Genomic DNA, 15264 nt, shown 5'->3' on the forward strand with positions numbered 1-15264 from the left:
AGATAGATAGATAGATAGATAGAAGAAATATAATGTATTTGTAGTAATCAAATAATCCTAATATAAATACTATATATTAAGAACGACTAGCAGGGAGACCCGACGTTGCCCGAAATTAAATGACGATCAACGAATATTTTACATTCCCATATTTTTATTCTCATCGAAATCGGTGAAATCGTCCATTTTTCAATCAAATCGATCGTCTGCTGTAGTTGGGGACCCATCGCTGCGCACCGAGAGGAATCTTCACATGCCTCCCCGCAGTAACTTAGTACACAATACATGTAAGTAAGTGCTAGAGGTATGTGAAGCTTACCCCGGCACACTGCAGGGGCGGGTTGGTCTTAAACAAGAATAGACAATCAATCGATTTGATTTAAAAAAAATGGGCGATTCCACTGATTTCGATGACAATAAAAGTATGAGAAGGGAAACATTTATTGTTACTTATCCAATCCCGGATAACGTCAAGTCTCCCTGCTAAATATAATATATGAGGGATAATCCGAAATGTCTATAATATAGCACGCATTAAAGACTTACAACAAAGGGAAATAAATGTTGGCACTACAACTTTTTACTGCAGCATTAAAATATGAAGCTAGTAGAAATCCACGAACAGAGCCAATTTATAAATCTGAAACTCGTAGTTCTTTCCGTTTTAACGATGAATGTCTTTTATTCTTTGTAAGTTTATTGTCGTTTTTTTTATGAACTCTAGAATATGACAATGAGATCATTTCAAATAATATGCAAATGATTTGTTGTAGGCTGTTTGTGATTTTAATTTGAAAGAACTTTGTTTTTAGTTTTGCCATTTGAATTGAAAATTTGATACTGGCTGGCAAAATGCTGTCGGGAAATCGTGTTTAAAACACTCATCGCAGATTTATTTTTTTTTTTAAAAGTATAGTCACTCTTGTAACATGAAATTTCAGTTTTAAACATGGTTTATATAAATTGAGAAATGAACGAAAACTATTCTCAATGAGAATACAATTTAGTACATCCACTGCAACAAGAATTAGAATAAATGCTGTAATCGTGTTATTATATTTAAAATGATGTTTTTTAACACGTGTTATGAAAAGGGACAGGCCCCAGTAAGTAAGAAAGCAAAACAAGATAAGTTTGAAAATGATATTAGAAAAAGGCTAGAATCGAACCCAGTACGCAAGTTTTAAAAGATAATACATAATGAAATACTAGGAATGCAGAACGATTTGCATTGTTCTCGCAAATAACTAAATATTATTTATGTCAGAGATAGAACGATTGTCTATTCTTTTAGAAATAAGTGGATATTAAAAATGTCCGTTAAAAGAATGGACAATAACAAAGGGAAAGTATGGAGATAGATTCCCTCTCACTAACTGAAAATAAATAGAATTGCCGAATCTTTTGATGCTATAATTAAAATCAACTTGCTAAATATCAATATATCCATGCAAGAGAAAATCTAATTTTAAATAAAACAAATCAAATATAAATCAAAAACTGAAATAAATACATTTGCAGTTAATAAAAATAAATACATTTGTATAATGACAAAATAATGATGAATTCACTGGCAGGACATGGAATGATAGGCTAAAATAGAAAGTTTGTGTGCTGGAATCTTTGAAAAAATTCTATACCTCGGGGTGTGGACTTTCCCCCAGCCCATGTTCATCTGACAAAGCATAAATTCGACAACAGGATAGTCCTTGACACTCCTAGACACTCCTTGACACTCATCGACACTCCTTGACACTCCTCGATTCTTTGTTTAGCTTTCATGGTTTTGTTATGAAAAAGGACACATACCCCAGTAAGTAAGAAAACAAAACTAGATAAGTTTGAAAATGATATTAGGAAAAGGCTAGAATCGAACCCAGTACGCAAGTGTTAAAAGATAATAAATATTGAAATCCGAGGAATGCAGAACGATTCGCATTGTTCTCGCAAATAACTAAATATTATTTATGTCAGAGACAGAGCGATTGTCCATTCTTTTAGAAATAACTGGATATTAAAACTGCTAATTAAAAGAATGGACAATAACACAAAGGGGTCGCCGCATATCAAGATCCGGAGGCACTCGAGGATAAGGGTTAATGTGTGCACGGTAGTTATTGAGACAATAGTATAGTAATCGTTAGTAGTGGAAATTCGGTATAATTAGACTATTTAAAAGGTCGGTTCAATAAGAACTTGTTTACGTTGAACTTGAAGAAGACAATATTGTAGCCAGCTGGAAAGCAGAACAACAGAACAGAGTTCCACAGGCGGGCAATTCTTGGAAAGAAGCTTTGTTTATAAAATCCACATTAAAGGTTAAGAACCGATAGAGAGTGAAGGATACTTTGATAGGGGTTTTGGAAAGACGAGTGTATTTTGTAAAAGATTGAGGACCATAGATTGGAGCTCAGTCGAACGGTTGCCATGAAAGTAACGATAATGCAAAGACAAGCTCGCAACATTTCTTCTATGGGAAAGAGATTGCAGAGAAGAGAAAAGGACAATTTAGAAGAACGGTATTCAATAGAATTCTGTTTTAAACATGTAACTGAAACGTATGGGATGCTTCAGACTTCTTTTTGACCATCTCACATGAATCGAGCATCAGTTTTTGAGTGGCATAAGAGATTCAAGGAAGGCAGGGAGACTGTGAGGGATGATCAGAGGTGTGGGAGGGGAGTAAAAATGTCAGAACACCAGAGTTGATTGGTCAAATCAAGATTTTCATGAATAACGACCCTCGTGTGCCTATCGAGACAATAAGTGCACAGTTTGATGCCAATGTAAGAAATGTACACATAATTATTCGCGAGGAATTGAAGATGCGGAAGATTTGCACGAATGCACAACTCCACAACTTTGTTGCAGACTATTTGACCAAGCTGAGCATCAAGACAGTTTCTCATCCGTTCTATAGTTCAGACCTTGCTTCCTTTTACTTTTGGTTATTCACTATGCTTAAGGAAAACCTTAGTGACTATCGGTATGAGACAATTGACATGAAAGAAGCTTTGACGAGGGTCATTGATACACTCCCACAAGAGAACTTCCATGAGTCCTTCCAGTTGTTGTTGGAACAGTACAAGTGCATTGCAGCTGGAGGAGATTACTTCGAAGGGGACTATCAATAAAAGTGCTCATAGGAAGAAATCTGGAAACTTATTGAATGCCCCTCGCAGTAGAATGATAAAATGAATCGCAACTATTCTCCAGTCATAAGGAACTCTTAGTTAAGGTAATGATGCTCTCACAAGAAATGTATAATGCAAAAAGGGTTTCGTTCTTTCAGCTGGGATATGTTCTTTAGAAGATAATACATGTTTCGTCCGAAGAAAAGTACAGGCATACTTCGTTCACATTCTACACAGCAGACATTTCCAAATGCACTTGTGAATTTAATTTATTTTATTTGAAAATTACACATCATGATGAAGTCCCTAAATAGAGACGAAACGTCAATAATCTTACTAATGGTTTAGGTTTCTCGTCTTAATTCCATTGTGACGTGGTCGTTACACGTCACCACTCGGGACCCACACATTGTATGCAGACAGTCGCAAGGAAACAAAGAAAAGAAACGAATTCGACCCATTCTCTTTTTCAGTGAAACAACATACATTTATTTACAGGTACTTTCCAGAATAACGCCTTGTCTCTTGTTCAAAAGTCTTGTTGTATTTCAATATTTTTAAGACTGATATTTTAAACACGTGGTACTCTGTCTTTGTTCGACCATGTTTAGGACGTGTCTTTTCCTGCCTTTCTTTTACCAAGTATGTCACACGTCTATCCCTCTCTTTTATGATCTTTTTCTTTCCTTCCTTTTTGCTGTGACGTCACTTCGCACACAGCGCCGTCATTTGCACACAGCTGTTTCTGCTGCCATGCGTATTGTGTGCATGTTGTGCTAATAGGTCGTTTTTGAACAAAATGTTGCAACTAAAATCATTCCTTAAAGGTTAATCATGAAATCTATACAGAGCAGGCTGGTTTGATTTTTTAATGACAAGGGTTGTGTTACAAGAACAAGTCTCCTTTTCTTGTAAGTAAGTAGAAATGAGATAGGATAGAACGAGAATTCGAACCTGGAAAGCTAGGTTTGGAATTAAGATTCAAGAGAAGCCCATTATTAGTTTTAATATAAAATAGGAGATATGTTTGTTTGAAAAGGAATTCGATTGTTTAGAAATGTTACTGGAAAAGGAGTTTGATGATTCAATTCTGTTTATTGAAATTGAATTAAAGCAAAGTCAGTTAGAAAAACGAACAATAGCAAATTTAAACATATTGAAAAATAGGTTAGTCGAAAAATAGGTTAGAAGAATTTGGGTTGCAGATATGTGTGAACAGTGCACGTGAGTTCAGGGCCACATGAGTCGAGCACATGCTCGGACATGGGGGAACGAGACACGTGAAGCATGTTCAGACCATGGGATCTATCTGCACGTTTTTTGGTAATGCGATGACGTCATGGCTGGGAGATGAGTTCTTAATATAGTTGTCTAGTTTTAGTGAGACAAACAGAGAGGTTCGGACAGAGTCGACAGACAGGGTCAGACAGGAGAGTGAAGTCTGAATTGAATCCCCTTTGGAAGCGAAGGGTTAGAAGTTGAAATCATGTAGTGACTTTGAATTCCTTGATGTGAAATCATTGAACGGTCGAAAAAAAATAAAGGAGCACATTCATTTTGTAACTGCGTCTTGTGTTGTGTCATTCTCAACAAACACAGGTATTGTGAATCATTTCTAATAATGAACAGTGTATAAACCATCTAAGAAATGTGTCTCTCCACCATCTGAGAAATGTATTCTTCTCGATCATAACAAATGACTGTCCCCCTTGTGTTAAAAGAACCGATCCCTCCTCTCTACAATATATGTTATAGAAACATTCCCAGAACTATATAGATGTATCTCTCTTCTAGCTATCTCCCTCATCCAATTGTATTACATGCCCCTGTCTCTCTTTAAAATGTACCCGATATAGTCTCCCCAATATGAACACTCAAATATATAAAAAGACCCCAGTATGCAACAGTTGTTTCTGTCTTCATCACACAGAGTATATGTCTTAATGGAGAAAATGAAAACGGTTGCATTCGTATCTCACTGACTCTATTTCAAAACGTTATTATCTCTATATTAATAAAGTAACCGCAGGAATTCCCCTCTGGAAACAAGTATTGTAGCTTCGCATACAAATTCAATACAACTAGGCTAATAGCCACTACCTTATGCAGCTTTCGAACACCTTTGCAGACACATTCAATCGCGATAATAAAATACTACATTACACCCTAGAAGCAACACCACCCCAATCGCAACATTAGAGGAAGGGGTTCCTACTTTTCCCTATAAATATTTATACCTACCACCGTAACCAGTCGACACCTTTCCACAGATTCTGCGCTTACACCGGCCGTAATTGGCTCATACATACACAGATATATCATTATCTTTCCCGTAGTAGAATACCAAAATAATAAAGTCTCCCTTGCGAGAGTTCACTGCCTCTAATTGGTTGTCCGCTAATTATCTTATTCCGGAATTAGATCATTCTAAACGAACACCTCAGAACATTACAATATGACGTATCCTAGGAACAAACGTAGGAGGGGATAATGTTTTGCAACTACTGCATTTTTTACCTAGCAAATTAATAACAGATGCTGTAACGCTCAAATTTAACTGGGGTAAACTTTTTAAAGAAGACTGTGGTAAAATAATTGCATTGTGGATTCCGAGAATACATTCTAACATAAAAACACTGAACTACAGGAGGAAATAGAGAAAAAAAAACAAATACAAACATAATAATCGCTCAAAAACAGAAAATTAAATACCTTAAAATTATTTTAGTATTTCATAAATACTGGCAACTTATTTTTAACAATTCAACATGTTAACATACATACATAAGTAAAACAATATGCATAACGTCTTTTAACACACGATAATCGTACAAACATATACAATTAAATCAACTTCTTAACATGATGCAATGCTGATGAAAGAAAAACTGTATAGCATCTTTGTAGACTTGATAATCGTTCAAAATTATAAAAATTAAATATTGGAACCCTTAAAATTTTACTAAGGTTTTAGAATTATTAGCATTTTGACACACATTGCTTACTCTTTCTTTGCTGTTATGTTTGTAGGTTGAACCAAATAACGTATAAGGCAATACAAATGAAGACCCAACAAACAAAGGTAGATCAATAAGAAGTGTATTAGGAAAAGTATATTTACAGTATATTTACATAATGGTTGTCAGGTAAGAGAGTCTTGGCTGGAGAACATATCTGCTCTCGGCTCGGCCTTCGGTGGCTTCTGGTTAACACACACTCAGACTAACTGAGTCTTGTTATTTATGTGTAATATTATTCACATATGTAAATGAGTGGGTGTCACCACAACATTTGCACAGACGGAACTACCATAAAATGTAAACACATATTGCTCTTTCCTTGCAATAATGGAATACTCTCAAAATGTAAACACAGCATCGGTTTCGGAATGTAAATATGTACACAATACGGACACGCCACTACCTCCAAACCGCCCTAAAAATTCTTTTACGGATACCAATATTTAATTAGCTATTTTTGAGCGATTATCACGACCTTAATGATGCTATATTTATTTATTTTTTTAATTTTTATACCTGCTAACGATTTAATTTAATTTTATATTTTTAACCAATTACATATCGAAACATTCTTTTTAGAACAAAATAAACGCTTTCAAATAATATGCAGGTAGGTTTCGATGTAAATCTTGTTGGCTATGGAAACACTTATTTGTTATAGATTTATCTTTTCCCCACATTTACTTTCTGTGGTGTATTTTATTTATTTTTCCCCTTTTCTGGGCGATTATCGAGAATATGTTATCTTTGATATTTTTTATACATGTATGTTACCATGCTGCAATTATTACGGTATTATTTAAAAAAACCCATGCTTCACATGTAGAAGGGAAGGTGCTTTCTATTTAATCCGTACTTTCACCTAACAAGTTAAAAAATATGACGTAAAACTGAAATTTAATTAAATACTTTATTGATCACTCCCCAACCTCCACCAAAAAAAGAAGAGGAAGATTTGTATAACAAACGGAAACAGCCAGGACTACTTTTTCTGTCTTTATCTTAACGTTGACGGTAAATGCCTAAAAAATGACCAGTAGAAGATGTACCAGATATACTTTTAGAAAAAATATGCGTGTAGTATACCGAGACGGAAAACGAGGGCCGGCTTGAAAGATACTGTCATTGGTAGAAGACAGTTGATTTCATTCACTTTAAAGAGTTAATATGCAGTGAGAGTCCCTAACTTTGAAAACATTTTTATTTACATATTGTTATTTTTCTAATGGACAATTTTTTTGTAATTTTTTGAACTTATACTGATTTCGGCATGACAAATAAGTACGTAATAATGTTTGTCCTTAAATGCTTTTTTAGAATTCGCTAGTACCTGCAAGTTATCGCCCCAAACCGGCACTAATACCCAGTAACCAACAGTGCTGACATTCACAGATAGTAGCTTCCACTATCTGCCACTGGAAAACAATGCCCGATAGTTAAAAGCAGATTATGTCATTTGAACCACGGGCGCCAGGGTCTGCTATTTTCCAGGGACGCCAGTGATTACCAACAACAACCGTAGTTTAATTTGTTTTCGAGAAGGATCCTTTAATGATTCAATTCTAGAACTGTGTTATGCTTCCACCGGGAAACGCCAGTTAACGAGTCCGGCTAGTATATTAATAAAATATCCTTGTAAGTAAAGATTATGTTCGTGTTTTGTTTTAAGGTTAAGAGAAAAAGTAAGGGTAAAATAATAGCAACAAGAAATAGCATTGTACAAGACACGTATTAGATAATATTAATTACTTCTAAGGATACAAAAGTTCGTTGTATCGTCTTCGGTGTTTACTATTTTCGATGATGGGAGAATGATACGACAAATAGTGAGAGAAGAAGGACGGTGTAAATAGTTTAAAGCGGGAAAGATAGAAGATGAGAGAAAAGGAATTAAAGACAAGAAAATTGTCTTTTGAGCCAATTTCTTCATGTTTCATGTTGAACATCTTTCGATCACAAAATAACATCTCTATTTTTATTAGCCACGAACAAGACATATTATTATTATTATTATTATTATTATTATTATTATTTGGATATGCTATTTAGCACCATATCGACAGCGACACTATGTAGGGAGTTAGGCAGTGATATATCTGTTCACACTAAATTTAAATTTCTGCATTTTATCAGTCATGGAAGCGGGAGACCGGAAGTAGATTCCAAAGTTTAATAGTACGCAGGAAATAAGTATTAGAGAAAAAAGTATTCCGGTATCTACGGATTTCTTCAGTGAACAGGTGGAATTTTGCTGCTTTTCGGGTTAGACAGTGTGTTTACTTTGAAAGGAATAAATGCTACAGATTCATCAGAGCACATTCCATTAAGAGATGCAAAATTGTGACTTATGTCTGGAAGTTTAAATCATTTGCGATAGAAAGTCCCCTCCTCAAAAGTGTTAACGGAATCCCCTCCTTCAATAATGAATTCGCATCTCCTATGTGTAATAAATATGAACGGCGTGTAAATTATATAAATATCGTTATCAGTCCTCATACTGTAGTTTCCGTTATGTGTCGTTATCTGTTGTCCCCGCTATTTAACATTTTAATGACAAAGAAAAAAAAACATACGAACGTAACTCAATATTGATTTGGTAAAAACATATCGATGACATAAAACAATAAAAGACGACAATAAACCATAAGCAATAAAACAGTTCAGTTTTTTTTCTTTTCAAGTGTCCTTCTCGCAGCTTATTTGCAGACTATCTTTCTCTCTTCCATGGATAAGTTTGTATATTAGTATTATAACATTTCTAACGATTTTATTGTTTTCATTTTGACCCGATATGTGTACATCTCCAAATGTTCTGTGTATTTTCTGTACAAGTGTAATCATTTCCACAGTCCCGGGTGAACTGCCTCCAAAACCCTACGAGTAGCGTTCCGAAAGTAGTGCCTCCTACTTTTTATTCTGTCCGAATAGATTAGAGGGGACTGAAAATTGCATTGTTATGACCTAAAAGTTTCATCTCTCTGTTGCAGGAATTGACAGTGTAAGATTCTAAGAAACCTGACATGGATGTGCGTTAGCAGCAGAGATATGCCATTGAATACCTGGCAAAAATGCATTATAAATCGTGGCGACTATGTAGAAAAGTAAATTATGGAGCACAAAAGGTCTTTAGTTTTAATGGCACCACTCCTGTCTTCGTAGTTCTTCAAATTTTTGAGTTAAAATATAGAAGGCTTTACTTTTGGAACGATTCTCATATTTTGTATTCCTTTTGAGCCAACTCGATGTATTCCTTTAATATGCAGTTTACTGTTTAGTTCCTTTGTCCACAGAAGCTACATTTACAGTTTTGTACGTCTATCTAGTTGTAGTTTGATTTGATTGTGTTTTATTGCACAGCTGTCAGGAAGAATTCCGTTTCTCTTTTCAAGTGTCCTTTTTGCAACTTGTCCTTCAGTTCTTTCTCACAAAGAAATTTTGTCAATAGACATTCCACTTGACACTAGGCAAATGTAGAGAGAAAGGAACATTTCTTTGGCTGTGTTAGAAAGACAAGTGCTGTAAATATCTTACAAGGAGGAGCCAAAGATTGGCGCTCAGTCAAGCTACTTCTGTGGAAATACAGATAGAGTAGAGAAATATATATATATATATATATATATATATATATAGATAGATATATAGATATAGAAAGGTGGGTGTTATTGAAAATCGCGTTTGTTTCATAAGAAAAAACTCAACGTTTCGGTTAATGTAACCTTTGACCTTTTTCCGGTGTATAACTCGCCATGTTTGGCAAACATACACCTAAAGAAGGTCGGAGGTTACATCGACTGAAAGATTGTTCAAAGAACAATCAAGATGAGAACATTAGTCCGATTCATCCAAATAATACAAACAATTATACCTTATCTAAAACAATCTGAACTGTAAAAAATAAGCATTTGACAAAAATTACGCGTTGAATATGTTTTGGGGAATTTCGGTACAGACAGAATTAAAAAACGAAATTACATTAAGAAAAAAAAAAAAAAAACAACCAACGGCCGAAACGGTAAAACATTTTCCCAGATAACATTTTACAAAACAGAAAAAATGGGATATGTCAAAATTACAGACTCATTCATTCATTGACAAAAATAAAATCGATTTAATTAACATCCTGTGCTTTATTAACTATGGAATTGAGTTCACCCTTTTCACAATATCTGCTATATATCCATTTATTTAAAGAGTTTTTATAGTATTACTAATATGGTGTTTTACCAGTATAAGAGCCCAACACGTCCAAGAATGGACTACTGTTGTCACATCTGGGCCTGCTGGAAGCATTTTATCCTGCCTTGACAGAGTTCAAAATATACTTCGTAGCCAGAAATATGTATGTATATATATATATATATATATATATATATATATATATATATATATATATATAGAGAGAGAGAGAGAGAGAGAGAGAGAGAGAGGTGCTTGATAATGAAGTTAAAGTTGGCTTCTGTTGTCAAGTTCGCAACTGATGATTCCCGAAAGGATGAAACACTAGTGTCTGTAGGTATTTAATAATTATTATAATAAACAAAGTAAATAACATATACTGATCAATCGTAGTGCATATATATATATATATATATATATATATATATATATATATATATATATAATTTAAAGGCGATTAGAATAATAGTCTAAAGAGCTAAGTGTATTTTAATGTAATAGTGAAATTACTAGTTTAATTAAAATACAGGAAATGCTCGTTGTAATTTAGATATATAATAAGCTCGATAGTTAAAAAATCACATTACTTAATATATATATATACATATATACAGTTGTGCCCGATATTATTCATACCCCTCGGATCTTTGAGATTTCTATGAGAATATTGCTCAAACCAGAAGGTAGACAATATTAAAGGGATCTCAAACAATAAATCAAGCATAAGCATTTAATTTAAACTCAACAAATAAATAAATTATGCAAGTTTGAAACATTATACAAAGAAAAACAATAATGGCACTAGTTCAAAATTATTCATACCTCTCTTACTAATAGTCAATAGCATGCCCTTTATTCTAAATAACTGCCTGTAACCGTTTTGGATATTTATCAACAAGGTTTTTACACGCATCAACACTGATTTTTGACCATTCTTCAATGCAGTAGTTCTCCAAATCCCTCAAATTTCTAGGTTTCCGCTTTTTAACCTCAGTTTTCAATATGCGCCAGAGATTTTCGATAGGGTTCAGGTCGGAACTCTGGCTAGGCCATTCCAAAACATTAATTTGATTATCCTCAAACTATTTCTTGACTATTTTGGCAGTATGTTTTGGATCATTATCCTGTTGAAGGACCCAGTTTGGTCTTAAATGGAGCTTCTCCGCATCCTGTCTAATGTTTTTCTGGAGTATCTCCAAATATTGCTCCTTCTTCATGGTTCCATCTATCTTGACCAAACTACCTGGACCACTAGCCGAAAAGGAACCCCAAAATATTAGGCTACCACCACCATGTTTCACCGTGGGTATGGTGTTCTTTGGGTTGTAAGCTTCTCCTTTCTTCCTCCAAACGTAAGAAGCATCCATATGGCCAAACAATTCAATTTTTGTTTCGTCAGTCCACAAAATACTTGAGAAAACGGATTCTGGAGAATTCACATGGGTCCTAGCAAACTTTAGACGTGCTGCAAGGTGTTTTCCGGTGTGCAATGGAGTCCTTCTTGGTCTTCTTCCTTTCAGACCATTTTTATGCAGAGTCCTTTGCAATGTTTGCCTTGATATTTTTATGCCAGAAGACTCCAGATTTTCTAAAATGTCCTTAGTAGTGGTGGATGGATTTGCATTAACACTTCTTACAATATTCCTGGTGGCTCTAGCAGACAGTTTCCTTTTCCTTCCTCTACCAATCAAGTTGTTTGTTGTGTGGTGGCTCTGGAATTTTTTGATGATGCTCTGTACTGTTGCTGTAGGGACCTCAAATTTCTTGGAAATTGACTTGTAACCTAAACCATCCTTATGTGAATTCACAATTTTAGTCCTAAGATCATTACTAAGCTCTTTTTTCTTCCCCATTCTAATAATTTTTATTCTTTTATTGGTTTTCAGTTGATATCATTTTAATTTCTGAAAAATGCAAAAAACGAAATGAAATTAATCAAAGGTTGTATAAAAGCATTCAAAATAAGAATCAAAAAGGAAACAAACAGTCAGAAACTCGATTAATACTGAAAAAATAAGGGGGTATGATCATTTTTTAACATTGCAGATTTTATAAATAGCTGTATATTTCTTTTATTACAAGTATCCCGAGATTTTAAAATGACGAAAATGATCAGAAGAGGTTTATTAAGAATATGTATCAATATGGGCGTAAACAATAAATTCTTACAAAGTTATACCTAATAAACTCAATTTTCAAGGGGGGGGGGTATGAATAATATCGGGCACAAGTGTATATACACGAGACTGCTCGTAACCCGATGGGTCAGTGTATGTTATACTGACCCATCGAGTTACGACTAGCCTAGTGTATATATATATGTATATATATATATATATATAAGATTATATATATATAAGATTATATATATATATATATATATATATATATATATATATATATATATATATATATATATATATATACTAGACTACTCGTAACCCAATGGGTCAGTATATGTTATAGCTAGCTATGGAATAGTGAGTATATGTTAAAGTTCAAGCGACTATATAGAAAAACACACGTTTTGTAATGTTTCTACGTATTTTTAAAATGTTTGGAACTTATGACCCCTCTCACTTCGTTTCCTCTTCCCTCTCACCCGCCATCAAATTTTCAAAAAATGCTAACGCTTATATGTGTCGCTTACGACTACGTGGCCCAGAAGTACGTGCTCATTAAAATTTATATAGGAAAGTGGTCCCGCACTCAAAAATGGTGAATTTTTTTATTATTTTATTAAAAATTCCTTCCTGTATATTTTCTTCAAAGACCGTTAAAACGTATTAGCAAAAAAAAAAAAAAAAGAAAAAAAAAAAGCGAACTAAATTCTGATTTGCTTTAAGGAGGTAAACTACGCTTGGCTAGGTTGCAAAAATACCGAATATGTAAAAATATATGTATCAAGTAGTTATTTGTGTTGTCTTTTTTTTTTTACATTAGAAACACATTTGTTTTCGTATTATTTGGATTAATCGGACTATTGTTCTCATCTTGAGTGTGATTTTCACAACGTTTCAGTCGATGTAACATCCGAGCTTCTTTCTGTCTATCTTGTGGAATTCAGGAATGTTTCCGTCGAACTCGGGAATTTAGACAGAATTTCGAGTGGAACTCTTTATTTACTTCACAGTGTAGCGTGCTTTTGTTCTTCTGCCATGACTGTATAGAGGTCCTAAGTAATTCGCAATTGTATTTTTTGTCGCCAACACTGAGGATTGAACCTTCAGAAAAATATCACTTTTTTTTACAATTGATCTTTTTAAGTACTCTAACCACTGCACCATGGGAACTTATGGATAATTCTGGTATAAACTTTCAGAGACCTTATACCTATTTTAGTTCTAGTTGTAAATATCATTATTTATGACTATATATATATATATATATATATATATATATAGTCATAAATAATATATCTGTGAAGAATGTCTTCAGATATTACATCACGAAAAGCCATCCAGATCTCAAGAGGATTTCTTGGCTCACAGGCTGTTAAAATTATCACAAATAGGCTTCGCAAATTTGAAGGTGATTGAGTGGCACTTGCCTCTCCTACTGCTTGATGCAAGTGATGGTCATTTTCTAGAAGGCCTCGAGCAAGGCACGCTGCTCTGTATGTTTCAAACACCTGGCCATTGTATGCTCGCAAATTTTGAAATGAAGTTGGACCAGCAACCTCATTGAGCAACAAGCGTAAGAAATAACACTCCCCTGCTTTTGGACTAATCGTGTAGATTCTCCCAATGCATGGTGCCTTCCATACATCATCATTTTCAGTACCTTCAACTTGTACCCCACGCATTCTTCTCATCCATTTCTTTGTCGATTTGTTCCAAGTGTAAAACTCAGGGACTTCTACGTATTTTAGACCCCTTGCAAAGTCATCCTCATGGCAGAGTTGAAAAAATGCTGTCAAAGTTGTGGCAGGCGGTGGACCTTGGGCTCGTTCCAGAGCAGTATCAGCTGAGAACATGACACGCTGCCCATTTTCAAGATGAACAGAAAGTTGTACAATTGGGGGGAAATGTTCATGGATGGGATGTTCCAATATCCTCCAGGCTGCCTCTGAACTGCCGACATACCTTGCATTCTGGAACTGCTGGATCTCATCCACAATGTGACTTTGTACTTAGCCTTGTTGGTTAGCTGCTCCATCAGTTCTTTGTAGTTCAAACACTGCTTGATCACATCCTTTATTCACGTATTTAAGGACATATTTGATGCTTTGGATCGAGCTGCAAATTTCTACGTTAATGTGAGCGTTGAACTGCTGAAGGAGGACCTTGTTGTACGGAACAATCCACTGGTTTGTTATTTCTTGATTAACATACCGACCATTTCTCTTCATCCTTATTGTACCAGTCTGGCCTCCATCTTCTGGTTTTCTTCACCTGTACTTGGGGTAAGAGTCTTGGCCTTGCTTGGTACACTGAAGAAATTCTTTTGGGTATTTTTGGAACATTTGTTGTCAATCATACATGGACAATTTGGATTAAATGGTCCACAAGGTCCATGCACCATATGTGCCATCACTTTAGCATGAAGATCAGGATCTTCCTCTTTGTCAGGGATCTCTGCAGATATGCAGAGATCCATTTTTTCTGGTAGAAGTTTGTCCTCTGGGGCCTGCCAGGTGAGGATGTGTGCATGCGGCAGTCCTCTTTTTTGATATTCAATACTGTACAGGAAAGCCCTCAACCTGCCAAATCCTCCCTTTTTAATAAATTCAAGTAACTTTTTTAGCTTCTGCCTGAAAACCCTGGCAACAATATCTGGACGATCCTGAGGGTCTTGCCCTTGAAGACAATTTTCTGTAATTTCTGTCCACTTTGGATTTGTTGTGAACATGATGAAGAGGTCGGCTCGGCCCATTCGCCGAACATATGCCATGGCATCACTTTGACGCTCAAACATGTATCGAGGGCCTCCTG

The 15264-nt window shown here is 35.0% G+C and overlaps 2 protein-coding genes across 2 annotated transcripts in view; both read right to left on the reverse strand.

Moving 5' to 3' along the window:
- The window catches only part of LOC145263083 (DBH-like monooxygenase protein 1), a 414483-nt gene extending 412707 nt beyond the window's left edge, over nt 1-1776 (reverse strand). The window contains exon 1 of the mRNA XM_080119961.1: nt 1641-1776. The gene's annotated coding sequence lies outside the window, so the exon portion shown is untranslated. The remainder of the gene's footprint in view (nt 1-1640) is intronic.
- Nucleotides 1-15264, reverse strand: part of LOC145263084 (orexin receptor type 2-like) — a 661665-nt gene that overhangs the window by 287811 nt on the left and 358590 nt on the right. The window lies entirely within an intron of this gene.

This window comes from Euprymna scolopes, chromosome 38 (assembly GCF_053919585.1).
Source record: "Euprymna scolopes isolate OS-2025 chromosome 38, ASM5391958v1, whole genome shotgun sequence".
NCBI lineage: Eukaryota > Metazoa > Mollusca > Cephalopoda > Sepiida > Sepiolidae > Euprymna > Euprymna scolopes.